Source organism: Macadamia integrifolia, chromosome 9 (assembly GCF_013358625.1).
Source record: "Macadamia integrifolia cultivar HAES 741 chromosome 9, SCU_Mint_v3, whole genome shotgun sequence".
In the NCBI taxonomy this organism is placed as follows: domain Eukaryota; kingdom Viridiplantae; phylum Streptophyta; class Magnoliopsida; order Proteales; family Proteaceae; genus Macadamia; species Macadamia integrifolia.
In genome coordinates, this window is record NC_056565.1 from 40,980,994 (window position 1) to 40,990,487 (window position 9,494).

Genomic DNA, 9,494 nt, shown 5'->3' on the forward strand with positions numbered 1-9,494 from the left:
GCAACTGCATACTCCAGGCATCGGCCTATCGGGCTCCCCATTCGACTCGTCTTAAAACATGGACCAAGGAGTCTAACATGTGTGCGAGTCAATGAGCGAGTAAAACTCGTAAAGAGTAAGGAAGCTAATTGGTGGGATCCCCTTGTGGGTTGCACCATCGACCGACCTTGATCTTCTGTGAAGGGTTCGAGTGAGAGCATACCTAGCAGGACCCAAAAGATGGTGAACTATGCCTAAGCAGGGCCAAGCCAGAGGAAACTCTAGTGGAGGCCCGTAGCGATACTGACGTGCAAATCATTCGTCTGACTTGGGAATAGGGGCAAAAGACTAATCGAACTGTCTAGTAGCTGATTCCCTCTGAAGTTTCCCTCAAGATAGCTAGAGCCCACGGGCGAGTTCTATCGGGTAAAGCCAGTGATTAGAGGCATCGGGGGTGCAACACCCTCGACCTATTCTCAAACTTTAAATAGGTAGGATGGCATGGATGCTTCGTTGAGCCACGCCATAGAATCGAGAGCTCCAAGTGGGCCATTTTTGGTAAGTAGAATTGGCGATGCGAGATGAACTGAAAGCCAGGTTATGGTGCTGGATTGTGCTCTAACCTAGAACCCACAAAGGGTGCTGGTCGATTTAGATAGCAAGATGGTGGTCATGGAAGCCGAAATCCTCTAAGGAGTGTGTAACAACTCACCTATCGAATCAAATAGCCCCAAAAATGGATGGCACTGAAGTGTGTAACCAATACCCGACCGTTGGGGCAACTGCCAGGCCCTGATGAGTAGGAGGGCATGGCGTCATCGTAAAACCTGGGGCATAAGCTCGGGCGGAGCGACCGTCGGTGCAGATCTTGGTGGTAGTGGCAAATATTGAAATGAGAACTTTGAAGGCCAAAGAGGGGAAAGGTTCTATGTGAATAGCACTTGCACATGGGTTAGTCAATCCTAAGGGATGGGGGAAGCCCGACAGAGAGCGTGTACACACCCGTGCTCCAAAAAGGAATCAGGTTAAAAGTCCCAAACCGAGACGTGGCGGTTGACGACAATATTAGGATGTCCGGAGACATCAACGGGGGCCTCAGGAAGAGTTATCTTTCCTATTTAACAGCCTTCCCACTCAAGAAATGGCTTAGCCGGAGGTAGGGTCCAGTAGCTAGAAGAGCATCGCACATCACGTGGTGTCTAGTGCACCCCCGGCGGCCCTTAAAAATCTAGAGGACCAAGTGTCGACCACGCCCGGTCGTACTGATAACCACATCAGGTCTCCAAGGTGAACAACCTCTGATTGATGGAACAATGTAGGTAAGGGAAGTCGGTAAAATAGATCCGTAACCTCAGGAAAAGGATTGGCTCTGAGGGCTGGGCACGGTGTCCCTGTCTCGAACCCATCAACTGTCGATGGACTGCTCAAGCTACTTTCACCGTGAGAGCGGGTCGCTACATGGGGGGCTTCCCTAGGCGTCGAACAGTCTACTCAGAACTAGTATGGACAAGGGGAATCCGACTGTTTAATTAAAACAAAGCATTGCGATGGTCCTTGCGGATGCTCATGTAATGTGATTTCTGCCCAATGCTTAGAATGTTAAAGAGAAGAAATTCAACTAAGCGCGGTAAAAGGTGGGAGTAACTATGACTCTCTTAAGGTAGCCAAATGCATCGTCATCTAATTAGTGACGCGCATGAATAGATTAATGAGATTCCCACTATCCCTATCTACTATCCAGTGAAACCACAGCCAAGGGAACGGGCTTGGCAGAATCAGCGAGGAAAGAAGACCCCATTGAGCTTGACTCTAGTCTAACTTTGTGAAATAACTTGAGAGGTGTAGGATAAGTGGGAGCTGGAGTGAAATACCACTACTTTTAACGTTATTTTACTTACTCCGTGAGTCAGAGGCGGGGCTTTTCCCGTCCTTTTGGACCCAAGGCCCACCTCGATGGGTCGATACGGGCAGAGGACATTGTCAGATGGGAGTTTGGCCGGGGTGGCACATCTATTAAAAGATAATGCAGGTGTCCTAAGATGAGCTCAACGAGAACAGAAATCTCGTGTGGAACAAAAGGGTAAAAGCTCGTTTGATTCTGATTTCCAATATGAATACGAACTGTGAAAGCGTGGCCTATCGATCCTTTAGACCTTCGAAATTTGAAGATAGAGGTGTCAGATAAGTTACCACAAAGATAACTGGCTTGTGGCAGCCTAGCATTCATAACGACTTTGCTTTTTTATCCTTCGATGTTGGCTCTTCCTATCATTGCGAAGCAGAATTTGCCAAGTGTTGGATTGTTCATCCACTAATAAGGAACGTGAGCTGGGTTTAGATCGTCATGAGACAAGTTAGTTTTACCCGACTGATGGCAGTGTTGCGATAGCAATTCAACCTAGTACGAGAGGAACTGTTGATTCACATAATTGGCCATCGCGCTTGGTTGAAAAGCCAGTGGCTGCGAAGCTACCATGTGATGGATTATGACTGAACACCTCTAAGTCAGAATCTAGGCTAAAGAAGCAACGCTTGTGCCCGTCGACCATTTTCCAACTTGCAGTAGGGGCCCTCCAACTCCTAAAGGCACGTGTCGTTGGCCAAGCCCCCGCAATAGACATGCTGTGTGGGCTGCCTTAAAGTGTAATTCCTATTGGGCGATGGGTAGAATCCTTTGCAGACGGCTTAAACACGCGACGGGGTATTGTAAGTGGTAGAGTGGCATTGCTGCCATGATCTACTAAGATTCAGCCCCGTGTCACATCCATTCGTCCCCCCTCTTTTTCCCCTTCTCTTTTTCCCCAAATCTTTCTAACTCTACCCCACACCCTCCTGAGGCTCGGATTGTCCACGCGTGGCCCCAGGTATGCCCCTAATTGTTAACTGCCCCAATGGTTGCCTGAGTATGGTTATGCATGTTGCCCAAGTGAAGTGTGCCTATGTGTGCACATTGAGTGCCACTAAGTGTACACGTTCTTTTGAATGGCCCAAGTGTGTGCCTACATGTGCCCCCAAGTGTTGACTACATGTGCACATTGAATGGCCCAAGAGTTGCCTAACTGTGCCCATGCATGCCCACAACTGTTGCCTAAGTGTGCACTCAAGTGTGCCTGTGCGTACTCTTGAATGCCCCAAGTGCCACCTTAAGTGTGCCTATACTTGCCCCCAAGTGTTGAATAAGTGTGTCTATGCATGCACCGAAGTGTTGCCCAACTGTCGCCTAATTGTGCTCTTGAATGCCCCAAATGTTGCCTAAGTGTGATCTTGAATGCCACAAATGTGTACATATACGTGCCCCTGACTGTGCCTATGTGTACCCCCCTAAGTGTCCCTAAGTGCATATGAAGGCAGTGCACTAGGCAGCAGTACCGCATGCATGGCCGCACATGTTGTGTGCATGGTGGTATGCTATCGCACGCATGGCCGCACAAGGTGCATGCATGGTGGCAGGCTGCCGTGCATGAGGCTACAATCAAATCCGTACCGCACGGACAAGGATGCAAGCTGTCACGCACACGGGTACAAGCATGGCTGCAATACCCATCACAAGGTTGCAGGCCAACGTGCGCACAACTGCGGGCGAGGCTGCACTATCGTGTGCACAGATGCAGGCATGGCTGCACATGTCATGTGCATGATGGCAGGCTGTCTTGCTCATGTCTGCACTACCGCACACGCATGTCACTGGCATGGCCGCACAAGGTGCAGGCTGCACGGCACCCACATGGATGTAGGCTATCGCGCATGGGTGCAGGCATGGCTGCACTACCGTGCGCAAGGCAGCTGGCATGGCCTCACAAAGTGTAGGCATCACTGTGGGCAAGGCTGAACCAGCGTGCGCAAGGCTACTGGCATGGTGGCAGCTGCCACTCAAATGGATGTGGGCATGGCTGCACTACCACGCACATGGTTGCATGCCACAACCCATGGATGCGGGTAAGGCTGCACTATCACGAGCAAGGGTGCACCACCATGCATAAGGTGGCAGGAAACAACACACATGGCTGCGGGAAAGGGTGCACAACTGCACGCAAGGTGGCAGGCATGGCCGCACATAGGTGCGGGCAATGGTGCAGGCTCCGCGCGTTGGGCTACAGCCCAGGCCTCACTACCGCGCACTTGGCTGCGGGCATGGCTACATGCCCTAGGCAATGTTGCATGCGTGGCCACACATGCCACGTGCAAGGTTGCAGGCATGGCCGTACATGACACGTGGATGGTTGCACTGATGGGCCCAAGGTTGCGAGCCTCGCCGCACATGCCGCGCGCATGGCTGCACTACTGCGTGCAAGGTTATGGGCATGGCCATACATGCCACGCCTATGGCTGCCCTACCGCTCGCAAGGTTGCGCGCGTTGCTACATGTTGGTTTTTAATGCAAGTTTTAAAAAATAAATTAAGATTCAAAACACTTGCCCCTTCAGTTTTTCTTTAAGCTTATTTACATCTCTTAATTGGTTAGTTTGTTTATGTAGCCTATTGTTGAAGCTAGAGGGATTATGTATTTCCTTTAGTTTTGGAGATTCTTTAAGTCTTTCCATAAAATGGTTATTAAATACTACAGTTGCTAGTACGTAATTTATCCTTTGAAGCTCCTTAAGGTTTTGAGACACTTTATGTCTCTACACAGAAGCTTCTTGGGGAAGCAATTCTTCAATTTTTGAGAGATTAAATTTGAGAGATCTTTAATCTCATATCTTTAAGTATCAATTTATTCACTTTGATTTTAAATTTCTTTAATTCCTTTTTTTACTCCTCATCCAAATTGTCTTATGAATAGGGGGAGCTTTAGCATTTGCAAAAACACGGATCAAGTCACTTGAAGCATTTAAGTGTGTGTTGTCAAGCTTTGATTTTCTTGAGTTTCATTGGATTTCACATGTCCATTTCTTGGTGTTTTATTTTCTAGTTTGAGCACAGCCTTATAGCATTCGAAGGGGTCTAGTAGTCGAGTGCATGATTACTGGGGGAGCCATTGGGCTATTTTATCTTGGAGGCCGATTTGCAATATTCCCGATTGCACCATAGGGGGTATCTACGGTCTTAAGGACAGTGTCAAGTGACACGACTCAACCCACCAATTTTTCTAACAATCTTTGTTTCAGGTATCAGGAATATTTCATACAGGTGATAGATTGAAAGTTCTCTTATCAAGAAGGTGGCACTGAGGTTTGCTCTCTCAATAATCTAACACAACTTTACCTACAATTCTTAAGACCGTAGATCCAGTTTATTGAGAGACCAAATATTTGATATGGCTAATAATATTGTGTTGGCAATGGAGAACTTGAGGATCATTTCTGAACTTGACAAAGTTGAACCATTTGATGGTTCAAATTATAAAAGTTGGAAACAGATATTGTTATTTGCCCTAGAACAATTGAATGTGTCATTTGCTCTGACCTCACCCTTACCTGCTGAAAGTGATGATCCTATCTTCAAAGCTCATAGGCAAGCATGGATCCAAGTGGATTATTAGTGCAAAAACTGCCTTTTGAATTCTTGATCCAATGAACTTTACCATGTCTATGCATCCTATGATTTGGCTCAGTCTATTTGGACTGCATTGGATAAAAAGTATACCCTAGAGGATGCTGGAAATAAAAAATATATTGTTGCAAATTATTTAGAATTTGTGATAAAGGATGACAAGAACATATCTACCCAAGTTGATGAATTCCATGTCCTAGTGGCAAAATTGGCCAAAGAAGGGATGGTATTGCCAGAGGAATTTATTGTTGGTTCTCTATTAGAGAAATTACCATCATCCTAGAGTGACTTCAAAATGAATATGAAAGAAGGACTAGACCCTGGATCAAATCTTAGTCCTGATTAAAATTGAAGAGAAGAACTGGAAAAAGGACAAAACCAAAAAGGCTAAAGAATTTCAATCTAAAGCGAATTTGGTTGAGTCGGAAAAACACGAACGATTTAAGAAAGGTCTAAAGACCAAGAAGTGGACTTCCTTCAAGAAAAAGAAGGAAAATTGTTTCGTATGTGGAAAACCTGAGCACCATAAGAAATAATGCAGAAAAAGGGAAGAACAAAACTAAAGTCAACCTCATTAAGGCTGATGTCTTCACTGCCATAGTGACCGAGGTAAACTTGGTTGAAAAACCAAAAGAATGGATCATAGACACAGGTGCTACCAAGCACATCTGTGGGGATTGGAATGCCTTTTTCAACTATTCAACAGTTGGATTAGGTGAACAAGTATACATGGGAAATTCCCAGTCATCTCAGGTCTAAGGCAAGGGGCAAGTTCAATTGAAATTAACTTTAGGAAAAACCATTGTTCTCAAGGATTTGTTGCATGTGCCCAACATTCGATGGAATCTTATATCTGGTGCTCTTCTCATCAGGGCAGGGTTTAAGTTATCATTTGAGGTAGATAAAGCTATTGTCTCTAAAAACAATATATTTGTTGGTAAAGGGTATAACTCAAGTGGGTTATTTGTATTGAATGTTGCCAATGTTATTAATGAGGAAGTTGGTAGTTCTGTTTACTTGGTTGATTTGTATGATGTTTGGCATGGTAGATTAATGCATCATACATAAAGAAGTTATGCAAACTAGGTCTGATAGATGGTAACCCAGAACCTCCATCATTTAAATGTCTCATTTGTGTTGAGGCGAAATTCACTAGGAAGCCTCATGCTTCTGTAGAAAGAAAAAGTGAGCTATTGGAATTGGTTCACAGTGACTTGGGTGACTTCAAATCACATGAGTCAAGAATTGGTAAGAGGTACTTTGTAACCTTTATAGATGATTGTTCCAGGTATACTAAGGTTTACCTTCTTCGGACCAAAGATGAAGCTGAGCAAGCATTCTTAACCTATAAAGCTGAGGTTGAAAATCAGTTGAAAAGAAAAATAAAAAGACTTAGAACTGATAGAGGGACAGAATATGATACCCAATATCTATCAAAATTTTGTGAAGATAATGGGATCATTCATGAGACAACAGCCCCATATCAACCTCAATCAAATGGAGTTGCTGAAAGGAAAAATAGATCTCTGAAAGAGATGATGAACTCTATGCTTATAAGTTCAGGAATACCCCTGAATTTGTGGGGGAAAGCCATATTATCAGCTTGTTATGTCTTCAACAGAATATCTCATAAGAAAACTGGCTCTATACCATTGGCATGGTAGGAAACCTAACCTTAAATATCTAAAAGTTTGGGGTTGTTTATCCAAATTTTGATTACCTGAACCCAAGAGAAAGAAGTTAGGACCTAAAACTTGTGATTGTGTCTTTATTGGCTATGCTCAACATAGTGCGGCATATAGATTCATGGTGATTAAATCTACAGATGGCATCTTTGAAGAAAATACCATCATTGAATCTAGAGATGCTGATTTCTTTGAGCATATATTTCCTTTGAGGAAAGATTTACAAAGTGTTAATACACATTTGGCCAATAATAATGATTCACTTGAAAATGAGACTAAAGACTTATTGACACCAAGTCTTGTTGAACCTAGTGGTGAAAATCAACTTAAAAGGAGTAAAAGGCAAAGGAGAGAACCTAATTTAGGTGATGGTATGTTTACATATTTTGTCAATGATGATCTTATTACATACCAACATGCCATTACATCTCCTGATGCTATATTCTAGAAAGAAGCAATCAAGAGCGAGTTAGACTCTATAATTGCTAACCACACTTGGGAATTGGTTGATCTTCCACCTGGAACTAAGGTTCCAGATACAAAGTGGATATTTAAAAAGAAACTAAAGCCTAATGGTACACTTGACAAGTTTAAGGCCAGATTAGTGATCAAAGGTTTCAAGCAAAAGAAGGATATAGATTTCTTTGATACTTTTTCTCCAGTTGCTAGAATTGCAACCATAAGATTATTGATTGCTATTGCATTAATCTATAAGCTTATCATACATCAAATGGATGTAAAGATGGCATTTCTAAATGGAGATTTAGAGGAAGAAAACTATATCAAACAACCTGAAGGATGTGTCATTCCTGGACAAGAGCATAAAGTCTGCAAACTTGTACGACCATTATATGGTTTAAAACAAGCACCTAAATATTTTAATTTCAAATGATTTTCAGGTAAATGATTCTGGTAGGTGTGTTTATAGTAAGTTCCATAACAACAAAGGTGTTTTTATTGTTTTACATGTTGATGATATGTTAATTCTGGGCACTAGTCTTGATTTAGTGAAATCTACAAAGGCCTTTCTAATGTCCCATTTTGATACTAAAGATATGGGAGAGGTTGTGCCTTCTTTATATATGCATTGTGACAGTTAGGCAGCCATTGCAAAGGCTAAAAGCAAAGTGTATAATGGTAAGAAAAGGCAAATACGCCTTAGACACAACTTGGTGAGGGAATATATAAATAATGGTACCATTGCTATCAACTTTGTAAAGTCAGAGAAGAATGTAGCAGACATGCTTACAAAGCCTCAATCCACCAAGGTTATTTATGAGACATCTAAAGGAATAGGCTTGAGTCCCATGTCATAAGTCAAAGTGATGGACACCCAACCTATGTGATAGGAGATTTCTGGAATTAGGTTCAAAGGATAAAAACGAAATCACTGGATGACTTGATTAGTACTATCATGTGCCTATTCCGGATTAGATGTGGAAGATAGTACTCACCACAATGACAAGGAGGATAAGTTTATAAAACTCTTAATCGGCCAAGGCTCATGTCAGATGAGGGTATGTTAACTGTGATGCATACTGTGGGCTGACCTAAGTGGATGTAGGGGGTGAGGCTGCCTCCGATGAGAATTTTACGGCAGATTCTCTAAGCATTCATGATTCCAAGATGGGGACAAAAGCCAAAATTTTCCACAACATATAAAAAAGTGACTCTAGCGTCAGATGGTAGGATATGGATGATAAGTCAGTTGGCTACACCAATAAGGAAAGGTTCAAGAAGTCTGACTTCACCCGTACTCTATAGCGTGGCTTATTAGACCTAGTATAGATTCAAGTCTGAAAGACATCTGCAACGATGTGTCCTACCATTCTAATGTGCTCAAACTATTTTTTTTTATATTTATATTTTTACCAGTATTTTAAATCTTGTGGGGGAATTGTTGGTTTTTAATGCAAGTTATAAAAAACAAATTAAGATTCAAAACACTTGCCCCTTCAATTTTTCTTTAAGCTTATTTATATCTCCCCTTAATTGCTTCTTAATTGGCTAGTTTGTTTAAGTAGCCTATTGTTGAAGCTAGAGGGATTATGTACTTCCTTCAGTTTTGGAGATTCTTTAAGTCACTCCATAAAATGGTTATTAAATACTACAGTTGCTAGTACGTAATTTATCCTTTGAAGCTCCTTAAGGCAATTTCCCTTTTAAGTTTTTGAGAAACTTTATGTCTCTACACAGAAGCTTCTTGAGGAAGCAACTCTTCAATTTTTGAGAGATTAAATTTGAGAGATCTTTAATCTCATATGTGAAGAGTTTAACCATAGATAATCTCTTAACCATCCCATCAAATAAGTGGAGGATTCATTAAACTGTGAAACGTTA

The 9,494-nt window shown here is 42.7% G+C and overlaps 1 non-coding gene across 1 annotated transcript in view; it reads left to right on the top strand.

The window, feature by feature from the left end:
* LOC122090397 overlaps nt 1-2,751 on the top strand; it is a 3,290-nt gene extending 539 nt beyond the window's left edge. Inside the window, exon 1 of the ribosomal RNA XR_006143622.1 lies at nt 1-2,751. This exon is cut by the window's left edge and continues 539 nt beyond it. This is a non-coding gene — a ribosomal RNA (28S ribosomal RNA).
* Nucleotides 2,752-9,494: the final 6,743 nt, after the last annotated feature.